Source organism: Triticum urartu, chromosome 7A (assembly GCF_056163025.1).
Source record: "Triticum urartu cultivar PI428250 chromosome 7A, HENAU_Tu73, whole genome shotgun sequence".
In the NCBI taxonomy this organism is placed as follows: domain Eukaryota; kingdom Viridiplantae; phylum Streptophyta; class Magnoliopsida; order Poales; family Poaceae; genus Triticum; species Triticum urartu.
This window is the reverse complement of record NC_141879.1, coordinates 742,001,499-742,015,024: the sequence shown is the minus strand read 5'-3', so window position 1 is coordinate 742,015,024 and position 13,526 is coordinate 742,001,499. Positions and strand designations below refer to the sequence as shown.

General features: G+C 45.0%; 1 long non-coding RNA gene across 4 annotated transcripts; it reads right to left on the bottom strand.

Moving 5' to 3' along the window:
• Positions 1 to 2,797: 2,797 nt before the first annotated feature.
• Positions 2,798 to 5,945, bottom strand: LOC125523434 (uncharacterized). 4 transcript variants are annotated; one of them, XR_007290228.2, is made up of 5 exons: positions 5,238 to 5,945; positions 4,565 to 4,625; positions 4,291 to 4,472; positions 3,546 to 3,707; positions 2,798 to 3,170 (listed from the first exon to the last, which is right to left on the bottom strand). It is a non-coding gene; the product is annotated as an uncharacterized LOC125523434 (long non-coding RNA). The 4 variants fall into 4 exon arrangements; XR_007290227.2 differs by having other exon boundaries at positions 4,291 to 4,465; XR_015611332.1 differs by having other exon boundaries at positions 4,565 to 5,944.
• Positions 5,946 to 13,526: the final 7,581 nt, after the last annotated feature.

Genomic DNA, 13,526 nt, shown 5'->3' with positions numbered 1-13,526 from the left:
TGTCCTCTTCATTTGGTTGGCTACTTGGTGGTTGGCTACCCGCATTGTGGTCATACACCACGACACCATCATGTATTGGGGAGGACACACTCCGGTTCAAGTCGAGTAGTGGCCGAGGAACTTCAACCTTTGTGGCAAGTAACTCAAGTGACTTGTCTTGTGATCCCTCAACTTTCTCCTTATACACACCCCAATGCAATTGAGAGGTGATGGGCATACTCTTTAATCGGGATTTTACTCCCACTCCCATATCATACCGCCCAATAAGCTTCACACCATCACTTGGGTTAATCCAATTGAGGACGCTTCTCAATTTCACAACAATATCATCATAGCTCGGGATTGTGTCAAAAACCATGGCCTCCTCCCCTTAGTCGGCATTTCCATCCATGAAAGCCGCCTTGTCCAAATAATGCACATTCACTAGTTTGTCCATCTAAAAACAATGGAACAAAATTGAGTCATCCATGGACTGGCCATTTCATATGGATGAACTATCTAAAATATATGATTTGAATCAAACAACTAGTATACCTTAATCATAGCACTAACCCTAACGCTAACCTAACTAAACCCCTAACCCTAACACTTAAGCTAGCTTGCCACAATAAGGATTGACACAAATTACTTAGGTCAACCATAAATGCAAAACTAGAGGAAGAACTAGGGGTTGCAAAACTAGTTGATTCCAACAAAAGTAGATGATTGCACCCAACCATGAAGGGGGGATGGGAAAGGTACCATGGGTGATGCAAATGCCCACGATCCACGGGACAAATCTCAAGCAATGGAGGGGGATCTAGTGGGTGCTTGGGTGGGGGAGAAGAGGGGGAGAGAGTGAGAGCTCGGGGAAGAAGATGAGTAGAGTGGGTGGGTGGTGAGTGGGCCCCACAAACCTTATCCTCCAGGACCATACCGCCAGAGACCTCGACGGTAGGGTGTTGGAGCCTACCGCCAAGGTCGGCGGCGGTAGGTACCTTTGCTACGTCAGCGCCCGTTAACGGCCAAACGGCCGTCAACGGAACCTACCGCCAGGAGGGGCGGCGGTAGCCTGTAGATCGCTACTGCCAGGGCCTCCGGCGGTAGCCGAAAGGGTCAAATCTCGAAAAAAATTCATACCGGGGTCAGATCCTGTTAAACTACGCCAAAAGGGTCAAAACACGAAATTTTGCCACAGGGATACTCGAGCTGGATACAGGCACGAGAGGGCACATGGCAACTGTACTTGTGCATGATGGGGGCAGTCACAAATACTCGTTTCTTGCAATGAAAATCGTGCATGCTAATTACAGTCACTAGTCATCAACCCGTACTGCTGCACGGGCTAGTACATTTTGAAATAAAAGCATTGATCATTGCAGACTTTATATAATACTTTTTTTCAATGAATCATTTTGCTATTTGAATGTCGTGAAGTATGTTTTTTTTTTGGAAAGATAATTGTGCATCACCAAATCGCGGTGTATAGTTCTATCAGGATTGTCGTAAGATAAAAATATTTCTTTAATTAGGTTTAGATAAGAGGGTTGATTACTATAACACTCTCGTGATATGTACTATAGAAATACTTTTGTTTTAACAAATAGCCAAAGTTTCTTCTAAATGATAGATCGATAACCAATCTCATATCTATTCTTAGTGTTTCTATGAGACGGTTCTAGCTACAGATGTAAGCCAAGCATAATACATTCAGTTGGCTTGGAGTGTAAGAATTTTTATCAATGAGAACATGCAACAATTGATAACTGAACAACTCGGTAAAAACTACAAAAATATATAATACTCAGGACAACGATAAAACAAACCTCTTTCTTCGAGAGCCTCAAGCTTTCAGGAACCTCGATGAAGATCTCCCTAAACCTCCCTTGGACCAACCACGTATTTGTTGAATCAGGCCATGGCACATTACCCTATTTTGCTTGGTATTCTTCAAGATCCCACAAAACACGAATTTTATGTTATTATTCCCTCTTTTAGAAATCAGCCATGAGTAGTACAGACTACAGAGAGATGAACATGTAAGATACCAAATTTTCTTGATCGGATATCCAGAATTAATCTGATTTGTCGGCAATTAATGATAATGGGTTACTTTCCTTCATCATAGATTCGTGGGAATAGGGAGTAATGGGTGAAGAATTCCAACAATGTAGAGGAGGTGCACGAAGCCACAAACCTGTCGTAGACCGTAGTTCCTCCACGGTATCCTGACCAACAGCGGCGGCTGACCGATCTAATTTGAACTGCCGTTAGTACACATCCGTCCACAACATCGGCAATTGCAGTCTGATCGGGACATGGATACTGAGATAGATAGAACCTCCTCAACTTCATCAGCCAACATGGATTGCAACATGCTTGGGACAGAGAGGAAATTCAATGGCTGGAGAGGAAGAGATCGGGGATATTTGTTAGATGGGTATACAAACCTGAAGGTTTAGATTACATGGAAATTTCATAGGTGATAGGCGAGGAGGAACATGAGGAGAAGTGACGCTAGGGTTCTCTCGTGGACGGGCATGGTGATGCGTCGGTGGGCTGGGATCGGACGTGACTCATGTATTGAGAGATATTTTTTTCTTGACAGGCCGTGGAAGAGTTTCTTTTCTGGACGTGAAGAGTTTTTTCTTAAACCTGGCTGTGAGGAGTATGCCAACATGGTCCATGTAGGACATAGGGCATGGACTCCTTGAGTACTTCATCCTACGGCTATAGATAGGCAACATGGAGATCGTGCGGTTAATTAACTTAGTATTATGAGTATGCCAACATGGAGATAGGCAACATGGAGTCTCGATTAGTGCCTCCAATTAGTAAATATAATATAATACTCCCTCCGTTCCGAAATAATTGTCGTTGGGGGGGTTCCGACCAGGTGAAAACAAGCCCCGATTTGAAATCGCTCGGGCCGTCGTCTTCCTCCGTTGCTCGTCCTTCCCCGCCGGCTGCCTGCGCCGCTCCAATCAGAGCCCGATCCCCTCTTTGGTCGCCCTTCCCCGCCGCGATCAGAAGCTCCCTCACCGGCGGCCGCCTTTCCCCACTGGTTGCCTGCTCCGCCGCAGCTGCAGATCCTTCCCCGTCGGCCGCAGATCCCTCGTCGGCCGCCTCCCTCCACTCCAATCGAGAGCTCGAGGTCAGCCGCCGCTGCTGCTCGCTGCTCCTTTCTGCTCCTGCATACGCACAGTAATTTTGATCAGAATTGCTTGGATTTCTGCTGGATGAACACAGAGACAATAAATTTTGATCAGAGGTTAACATTCACTGGAGTAGAAGGAGAAACAATAATTCCAGGATGAATTTTCAGTTTATCCTCTGAAAATAATGATGCAGATTGCAGTCTCCATCCAGCAAGGAAGGGGAACAGCAAAAAATTAGGCAAGAGGAAATGGGGAACAGCCTCCATCTACCAATCAATTAATCAAGATTTGGTTCATCCTTATCTTGTTCTTCCTCCCATGAGGAAAAATTAACTAAGCAGGGACCAGTTCACCCAGACAGAACAGTGGAGCTGCAATGAATAGATGGAGAAGCAGAGCAAAGCTCACCTTCGGCTGCTCCTCCATGATCTCCACCTCCTCCTTGAACTGGTCCCAGGGCTGCTGCGCGCCGGCCTCTGCCACCACCTCCATCGCCCCCTTCCTTTCAAGCAGCTAGGCTAGGCTAGGCAAGGGCCAAGAAAACTGACTTGAACAGGTCCATCTGTCCACCTGTGAAAACAAAAGCAAGATTGACAAATCAGCAGAAAATTGACAACATCAGTGAAGCCGTTAGATGTTGCTTAATCTCTTAATGGCGTCTACTGACATGCTTTGACAAAAAAAGAACAGCAATTCAACCTTGCTAAGCTTAGCGCTCCTCAAAGAGGCTGCACTCCAGAATGTTAAAGTTAGAAACATAAGCATACTTCATCTGTTTTTTCTCTAAAAGAGAAGATAAATAGTGTAATTCTTGATCTTAAATACTCTTCTGCAATCAACAAAATATGATATGCACAACTGGGAGAACTGTTGGAATACAGAATGTAAATGCATGTTGACTAAACCATACCTGAAGGTATAAGCCAGAGTAAATAGCAATTAGCTTAGTGTTTTCTTAATAAGAAAATGTTCAGCATCTGATAGGTCATTTTGTGTTTTCAATCTTGGGAATCTAATGGTAATATATTTATATTTGGTTCAGTTGTAATGGGCTGAGATACATTGCAGTAAGACATAATGGGCTGAGTATAAAGCTAAGGTACGCCTTTGGCGTACCCTCAGAAAAGATTATGCACTAGAGTTCACTGCATACTTTGTTTGCCTAACTGGATCCGAGCAACTTGAGGGAGGAAACTGCCACTGTTATGATAGATTACATAGAACAGTGACTATGATGACGAGTCTCCTTGAACCTGATAGTAGTCAGTATGGAGCTCTTGTCAACAAACTCCCTGATACAAACGTCTCCATTTTCCATCAAGTCCTCACTGCATTCTACCATTATCAAAATATTAATAGAGAATTAAGACTTCTTCACGCTTGAGTGATGCTGTGATGGATACTAGAGAATTTATAGTACTAATGACCTGATGGATGGGACATGGAGAATATGTGAGTACAGCCATCTTCCTTTCCTTTGAGGAGATCCTAAGCCAAAAAAACATAGACATAAAATCTCAACATCTCATCAACATAGACATACAAAAACCACTTGTTGTTATTGTTGTTGTCAGTTAAGTGCTTTCGAAAGCATTTTGCATAAAAATTCAGTTAAGTGATTTCAAAAGCACTTTGCTGAATTTTAATGCACATAGGTGCATAAAAATTCAGTTAAGTACTTTTGAAAGCACTTTGCTAAATTTTAATATCTTCTACTTCACTCCACCTGCAGAAGATGTGGATGAAATGGATGAAGATGCAGAAAATGAAATGGAAGGACATGTAGGAGAAGAAATGGAAGGAGATACAGGAACAATTGTATTCGTAGCAGGAGTATCAAGATTCAGTTTTAGGCTTTTGTCAGTTGGTCATAACATTTGAGGCTAGATATCCTACAGGTTTTAATACAATGGTCAACAGATAAACATAGCTGGGCATCCTTTGTGCCTGCTCACTCAGAAACATGGTTGTTGGACCATCTCCGTTATTGACTCTGATGATCTTGATTGCTTGGACCGGCAAGAATTAGAGAAAGAATTCAAATCAAGTGTAGCTACAACAAATCGCAGCGGAGAGGGCTGCCGAATCGAATCGAATCACCTTGAACTTGAATTACTTCATGGCTGGCTGGGCATCTTCAAGGAGCGCGTGGCGGCAGGGTGCAGGAGACGGAGCGCTGGACCAAGCACTCCTCTTCCTCCTCAGGGTCGTCGGCGACCCCGACATGTTGCGCTGCCTTGCGAGCAGCCCAGGTAGCGGCCACGGCCAGGACGAGGGCGCGCGGGTCAACAGGCCGGGACTGCTTCTCGACAGCAGGGAAGAACAGAAGCCCGCTGCGCCGCCGTCCTCCTCCCACTGCTCCAGCACGGATCGAGCACCGCCGCCCGTGTAAAAATATCATCTTTGACCGGATCGAGCACGGCTTCTGCTGACGTGGGCGGGAGGCGGGCGCAGCTGCTGCTGTCCTCCTGTGCTGCTTCTGGTGGTGCGGAAGGAGCGGCCGGCCGGAGGAGGGGATTGGGACGGGGAGAGCTGGAAGCTCGGTGGTGGTGCCGCGACGTCCTGGTGGCGCTGGGGTGGCGTGGTCGCTGGAGGAAGAGGCAGTCTCGGTGGGTTCGTCCTCATCCGGCTGCTCCAGCTCGTGGATGGGCGCCAAGGTGGGGGTCGTCGGAGCTGGCGGTGAGCGGTGGTGGGCAAGGTGAGGTCGACGGATCTGGGGTGGGGAGGAGGCGAGTGGTAGCCAGGGGCCTGTCGGGGAGAGAGCGAGTGCGAGGGCAAAAAGGGAAAGCGGAGAAATATTACAACGTGACGAAAAATGAACTGGTTATCTCCAGCGACAATTATTTCAGAACGGAGGGAGTATATAAGATATAAAATATTTGTTGTGGACAATCAAGCTGCATGCACAGATGCCTCGCTTAAAGCTTCAAACAGAAATCAACAGTAAGTGATGTGTCGATTATGGTGTGCTCAATACTGCTCTCATCTTCTTTTTTTTTCTTCTTTTTTTGCGGGAAGCTCTCATCTATTGTGATAATGGAACTGAACATTAAATCCTTGTTATATTCTTGCCACCAGATGTAAGATTTGTGATCTCTACACCCCCAGAGCACTGTGATGCAGGCAGCTCATGCTGTGCAGGAAGTGCCGGTCCCCCCTGCATGAAGGTACACTTGATAGAAAGTGCAAGTTCAGTTGATGATTTTTCATTTATTGTGTCCTATGCGAGAATAAAAGTATGTACTTTTGCAGAGCTAGATGGAGCAAGTATTCAAGCAGTGTCGTACAAGAGATAAGGCCACTATTGAATGCTATTTCAGGGCAGGTGCTTCGAGCCTCGTGTAGTCCACATTGGAATTTCAAAAGGCTTTGTACTCCTTTTGTAAATTAATATAAGATCGTTTAAAACACTACTTTAGTGATCTAAACATTTTTATATTAGTTTATTTAGCAACGGAGGGAGTAGTAGAAGAATAAAAATGCATACAAAGTTGTCGCTGCCAGAAATTTGATTTTCATTGCAGTTGGTTACATAGATATTCCAGCCCCATTACATTAGAACCACGATTAACTAACACGACTGCAAAAGTGGAAATCGACACTCTACTTAATTAGCACAAGACATTGAACTCGACCGTTTGACTAATCTAAGATACTTGATTTGAGCCATTAAGCGGCCATGACACAGCAGGTGCTAGTTGATCAGGTGGACCATGATTAGCAGCAGCACGCATGCAAGCACTATCACCGTCCAGTAGCAAGCAGAGTAGTCCACCCCAGAATCACAGCAAGGCGTTGCATGTCGGCTGAACAAGCTGAGAAGCCATTCACGGTGGCGCCACCGGATTGCTCCGAGACTGCGGCGGCAGGTTGTGTGCCTTGTGTACAGCACGGGTAAGCTCATCTCCTCGCTCGGTCCGAATCCTCTTCTGGTCAAGAAATGCTGCTTGTTGTGCAGGCGCTGGGCATGGATCTGTGGGAGCTCTTCCTCGTTCGATTTTCTTTTTGGTAAATCTTGCTCGTTAGATCGATTGGAGGTGGGGATCGAACTTTGTCGGAGAAGATTAGGTGGTAGGGGGCCGAGGCCACAATAATTGGGCCAACTGTTGCCGTTAGTACAGAATCCTGCTTGAGGTGGCCCAGCTCGTCTAGACTTTCCCGAGCCGGTTTGACGGGAGCCACTAGTTAACGAGTGCTTTTTCGGAATCCTCGCAACGATCAACGCCACTTGGCACGCCCTCAATCATTCGTCACGTGTCGCCCTCTGGGCGCTTCCTCCGGATTTTGTTTTTCTTTTAATTTTTCCACACGCGTTTTCGGCTATTTAAACGGTTTTTTCCGGGTTTTTCGACTTTTTGGTTTTCCACCGGTCTTCTTTAGCTTTTTGATCAACAAAAAAATCTGAAAAAAAAATTGCGCGAAAAAACGCGTTTTCTTTTTTTTTCCCTTTCGCGAGAGTCACGATTTTGCTTCCGCGAGAGTCACGGTTTTGCTTTCACGAGAGTCACGGCCGTACCTCTCGGAAACGGAAAAAAAAATGTGTTTTTTGTTTTTTCCTTTCGCGAGAGTCACGGTTTTGCTTTCACGAGAGGCACGATTGTGCTTTCGTGAGAGTCACGGCCGTGGCTCTTGGAAACGAAAAAACCCCTTTTTCTGTTTTTTTTTCTTTTGCGAGAGTCACGCTTTTACTTCCGCGAGAGGCACGGGTGTGCTTTCGCGAGAGTCACGGCTGTGCCTCCTTGGAAACGAAAAGAAAAAAACGTGTTTTCTCTTCTTCTTTTTTTCCTTCCGCGAGAGTCATGGTTTTGCTTCCGTGAGAGGCACGGTTGTGATTTCGTGAGAGGCACGGGCGTGCCTCTTTCGGAATGGCAAAATAACCCGTGCTCCCGGTTCGTTTTTTCGTCTTGCTTTTTTCGTGAATTTTTTTTGTCAAAATCTGTCAACATGGGATCTAGTTTTGAAGATCTCGACGCGATGAATCCAACGGTGAAAGCAATTCGAGATTTAGACGCATGGTTTGAGAGATAAAACGTTTTGAATAAACGAATATACGAAAAAAGAAAAACTTCCAGGTTGCGACAAGTGGCGCGCTGCATGTGCACCACTTGTCACAACCTAGGGAATTGGAGTGATCTTTGCAACGAGTACTCCTCAACTAGTGATTTCGCGATTTGACAGAGGCCGACGGCGTTGCGGTGTCAGACGTGGGCCACCGACACTGTTTGTTAATATAAATACACGCAATAGAGCTGGGCCTATACGGGGAGCGTTGGCTATCCCGAGAGATAGGAAGGGTAGCGACAACGTGTGCATCTGTGCCCGAGCACAGAATAGCACTTTCGACTTGCCAGGCCCAATATGGCACTTACTTTCTCTGTATCAGCATAATCTCAATTATTTATTATTTTAATATTCTTTCGAAAAGGTTATTCATGCTGGTTAGTAGGTAATGTATTGATTATTCAAATAGACTGCTTAAACTTATTGATTTTCAAATTGGCATTCCATTTAGTTTTGCCATCCGTTTCTACGGGCAATGCGCTACAAGCCTCACTTTTCTAAACCTTCAAGTTTCTCAGTTTGTAAGTACAACCCAGCTGGATTTTTTTTAAAGGAACCCAACAGGAATTAGAATTGCTTCTCCAATCTTTTTTATGTCGAACCATGCAGGAGAAATGCAATGCATGTATTATACTTCCTCCGTTCCAAAATAAATGACTCAATTTTATACTAACTTTACACTAAAGTTAATACAAAGTTGAGTCACTTATTTTAGGACGGAGAAAGTATTAAAGAAGAGAAGGTGTACACGAGTGGTAAACATCCACAAAGCTGGAAAGAACACACACCCAAATCTTAGTAACTAGACGACTGAAACAAAGCTACAGTGATCCCCACTAGTCAGTGGCGATTCCATGTGTTGGCTGTGGGGTCAGCTGACCCCACAGCTTTCAAGAAAAATAGCCTAAAACACTGTTCATTTACTGTACATCGTGAAGAAAATTTTCCAGAAAAATAGCACTGACCCCACAGATTCTTGAGGCTGGCCTCGCCACTGCCCCTAGTTATTTCCATGTCATCATGTTTGGCAACAATGCACGCCACTTGTCCCAAATCAAACTCAAAATCAAATTCAAACTGCAAGTCAAAATTTATTTCTTCAAACAGTAAAACAATATGTTGGTAATATTACAAATAATCCCAAAGTAATTTTCCTAAAGAAATTAACCATGTTTGAATCCCCAAAGTGCCCCTAGCCATATTTAAAGTGGTCCAGTAGCAACTAATTGGGCCAAGAAATAAAAATATATTTTAATTAGCATTTCCAAATAATGTGATACTTTGTTTAAAGCTCCAAAATACTTCATAGTATTTATCAGCCAAGTTTCATGTTTAAAAAGAATTCAATTGTTTTGAAAGAAAAATACAAAACAGGAGAGAAAATGAAAACAGAAAAAGAAAAAAAAACTAAGAGAAACTACTGTGCGGCTAGGCCTTACCAAACCACAGAGCATCCTAGCCGATCCTTGCCGGCCTTCCCCTACCTCCCGCCACACCCTGGCGAAGGCTGCGCGCACGCCATGGCCACCGACGCCGCACACCCATCCAGAGCCGCCCCAACCCTATTAGAGCACCCCTGGACCTCAGATCTCCCTCCCTCACCTCGTTCTGGAGCATCATTGAGCTCCACCATCGCCGCCTCCTCGTCATAGCCATGGCCACTAGCCAGCCCTCGCGGAGCCAACATGTCCAGGAGATATGGGCCTTCCTCCTCATCGTCGACGCGGAGCAACGCAAGCTGGATCGCCCTGCTTCATCGCCATCGCCGCCATCTTCGCCGCCTCTACCCGACTACCACCGTCGTTGATTCGCGCAACACCGAGCACCCATGGATTGGCCGCACTGATTTGAAGATCAGATTCATCGGCTGTGTCTAGTCGGCCGCTGTTTGAATCACTTTCCAAAAAGTACGTCGGCCCTTCGCCCATGAAAGGGTCATGAGTTGCCTCTAGCTCATGAAGGAGGAAGGGCATCTCCATGTCAGAAGTTTCGGGAACGAGAATCTTGCCCATGAGGTTGGAGTCGTTAACAGACAATCCCATAGGTCCTTTGCCGATCTCATAGCGGAACTCTAAATGAAAGCACTAGTGTGTGTTTGAAAACTGGCAAACCATAGGGGAGGGGGTCCCAAGCTGTGGATCTTGGACATATTGTAACATGAACCAAGAGACAATGTTTACCCAGGTTCGGGCCTCTTGATGGAGGTAAAACCCTACATCCTGCTCTTGTTTGTATTGATAGAGATGTATCAAGTACATAATTGATCTACCTCGAGACCGTAAGATGTGTTCTAACTCTAGGGCTAGGTGAATACAATTGTGTTGAAGTCCCCTCTACAGGCTAGACCCTTTGGCTTATATACACGCCAGATAAGGTATCTAGGGTTACAACGTTGGTATCTAGGCATGGAGGCGGTAGGAGAAGCCTTGGAGTACACATCAAGTCTTCGGCAGACGTAGTATCGATGACGCCTCCGGTGCATGGCTTCCGGAGTCCACCTTGAGAGGGATGAGGGCCCACTAGCCCAAACCGAAGAGCATGGGCCGACTAGGTTAGTACCCACCAATCAAGGACACCATCAATAGGCACAGGCTCATTCTCTGCACTTTGCTCAGCACTGCCCGTGCATTTTCTTGGACTAATAACAGGTGGTAGATGTGCTACGGGGAAATGCAGTACATCATCTTTGTTTTCTGACATAATACTATCATCATGGTCAAGAAATATTTGTAACGAATGGTACCCCATTCCTACAAAATCACACATTTTGTCTGTGTCATCATCATCTCTTATCTGCCTGGGCCCATTTCTTGTAATATCAAGTAATGATATAAGGTAATAGGCCTTGATTCTCCCTGCCATTTCATAGCCAAGTTCTTCGACCATATGCTCGACAACAAGATTTGACCAAGTGTCCACGTGAAGATAATCATACCAAATCACCTTCCCATTCACATATGCTCTGTTCCCTCTAGTACCAAGGAAATAGCCACATACGTACGTTGAACTCAACAGAGAAATTCAAGCTGCGGGAACCTACATTAAGCACGGCAAACATCCAACAAACTTGAATCAAGAAATTTCACCAACAATCCCCTCGGAAAACCCTAACAAACCCCTCACAAAATCCTAATCAACTGCCATGACTACAAAAAATCCATCAAATCTAGGTTCGGTCGACAATGCGACCTAATATAAGACAAAATCACGGTTCCAATCATCAAAATCGACCACAAATCACCCCCCCCTTTTGATCGAAGAAGGGGAAGAGGGGAGAGGCATAGCCTTACCGTACACAGGGGGATGAGCGCTGTCGCGTCGACGAACGACGGCCATGGTGTCTCCATCGCCACCGGCGCACCGCACCTTCGCCTCCGGTCCTGGAACTCGCCCACACCAAATCCCCTACCTCGACGTCGTCGCCACCTGATATGGCCGCGACTAATGTTAGTGGGTTAAAGGAACTATTTTCTGTCACAAAAAACAAGACGTTGCTTCATTTGATCTTTATGCCAACGAGAAGAAAAAGAAGTCCCTGGACATGCATGTATTGAAGGGGGGTAATTGCATACGAGGTAAATTACTAACTCAAGACCGGAGATATACATGCAATATTGACCAGGCTCGGTTTGGCAAGGAAATACCAACGTACATTAATTCCTGGGAAGAAAAAGCAACCTGTGCTAATGGAAGGAATCATGTAAGATCTGATTTGTTTGCATCGGACAACAAGATAAAAAGAAGAGATATCTTTCTGTTTATTCCGGTCCCACGCAAGTTAAAGTATATCAATTGCATGATGTGTACACGCAGAATTAGAGACATGGTAAGCTTGAGAGGATGCGGGTGGCGTCCACCTTCCCCAGGAAAAATTGTACCAACCAAAATATGAAGTCCTGGTTTGTTATGGTACTAGGTGATCAAGGCTGCCGGATACTCCCTCCGTCTGGGTTTATTAGGCCTCTTAGCATCACAAGCATGTCCCATTTTATAAGGCCTCGCTTTGGAAAGGTGCATGCATGCAACCATTTGATTGGTTGTATTGAAAGCCATTGTTGTTGGTGCCATGGCTGAAAAATTAATACATTTCATGCGTGCTTTTTCATTGGCTACATGCAGTGAGAAAATGCATTGAGAATGGAATAGAATAATTAATGTGAGCAAATTACTATGTGTCTTGGTCTAAGAGAAGTTGTCTTTAGGCCTAATAAACCTGGACGAAGGGAGTAGTTTATTAGTTAAATCTTTGTTTAGTTTAAATAGGAGAGAGAATCCGTTTCAATCTAGAGTTGTTAGGATCGGTTTTGTTATTTGTGTGTTGCTTATAAAAGGGCCGGCTACGGCCAATGTACGCAGGTTATATTTTGATAATAAACACGATGTGTTTTTAGGATAAATTTTCGTATCGAGTTTTGGGGAAGCTGTCTAAAAATCCCTAAGTTTTGGAGGAAGCTTTAGAAAACCTCTGTGTTGCGATTTCTCTGCGAGGAAATTGTTTTGCGCGTGAGTACCGTCATCGAGATTGGTTTTCTCGTGCTAAGCCGCAAGGTTCAAACCCTCTATTTTGTGTACATCGTGTGCGCGGGCGAGAGGTTACTGCAGCTACTGGTGGTGTACCGTGAAAGATTGGGCTGCAACAACAGATTGAATCTCGCCACGAGGTTCGGTCCTTATCAGTTGGTATTCAGAGCAAAGGTTGTTCATGGTACAATATTTTTCTTCGAGTTCTATTGAATTTTTTTACCATGAGGAAAGATTGTAGCTTGCAAATGATGATGTCGGAGGAGAAGGATCCCTTGCGTGCCTTGCCGTGGTACCAATGCTTTATGTGTGTGCGTGTAGGGCCGGCGAGTTGCGCAACCTTGATGAATTGCTATTCTGGGATGAATTTAGTGAGTCGGACTATGGTTGATGCTTTGACCCTGCCATTGATTGAACATCCAGAACCGTATGAGCTTCGGTGGATGGACAAATTTGTCAAGATCATGCATCGCGTGGAGGTATGGTTTATTCTATGTGGATATGGTGATCTAGTCATGTGTGATGTGCTTCCTATGCACATGCATACTTGTTCAATACTGCTAGGAAGACCATGGACAGATAAAAGATAGTTAACATATCATTGAGTTGGCGAATTGTTTCTTTTGTTCGTGGAGGACAATTCGTACCACTTGATTCGTACACATCAGAGAAGTATATGGCTGATCGCAAGAAGCGGGATATTGCTCAAGCTGCATCAGAAGTAAAGAAGAAGAAGCTTGAGGCTGCTGAAATTTTTCCATGCGTCATAAAAACTGCAAATACATTGCCGAACATATTGATTCGAAA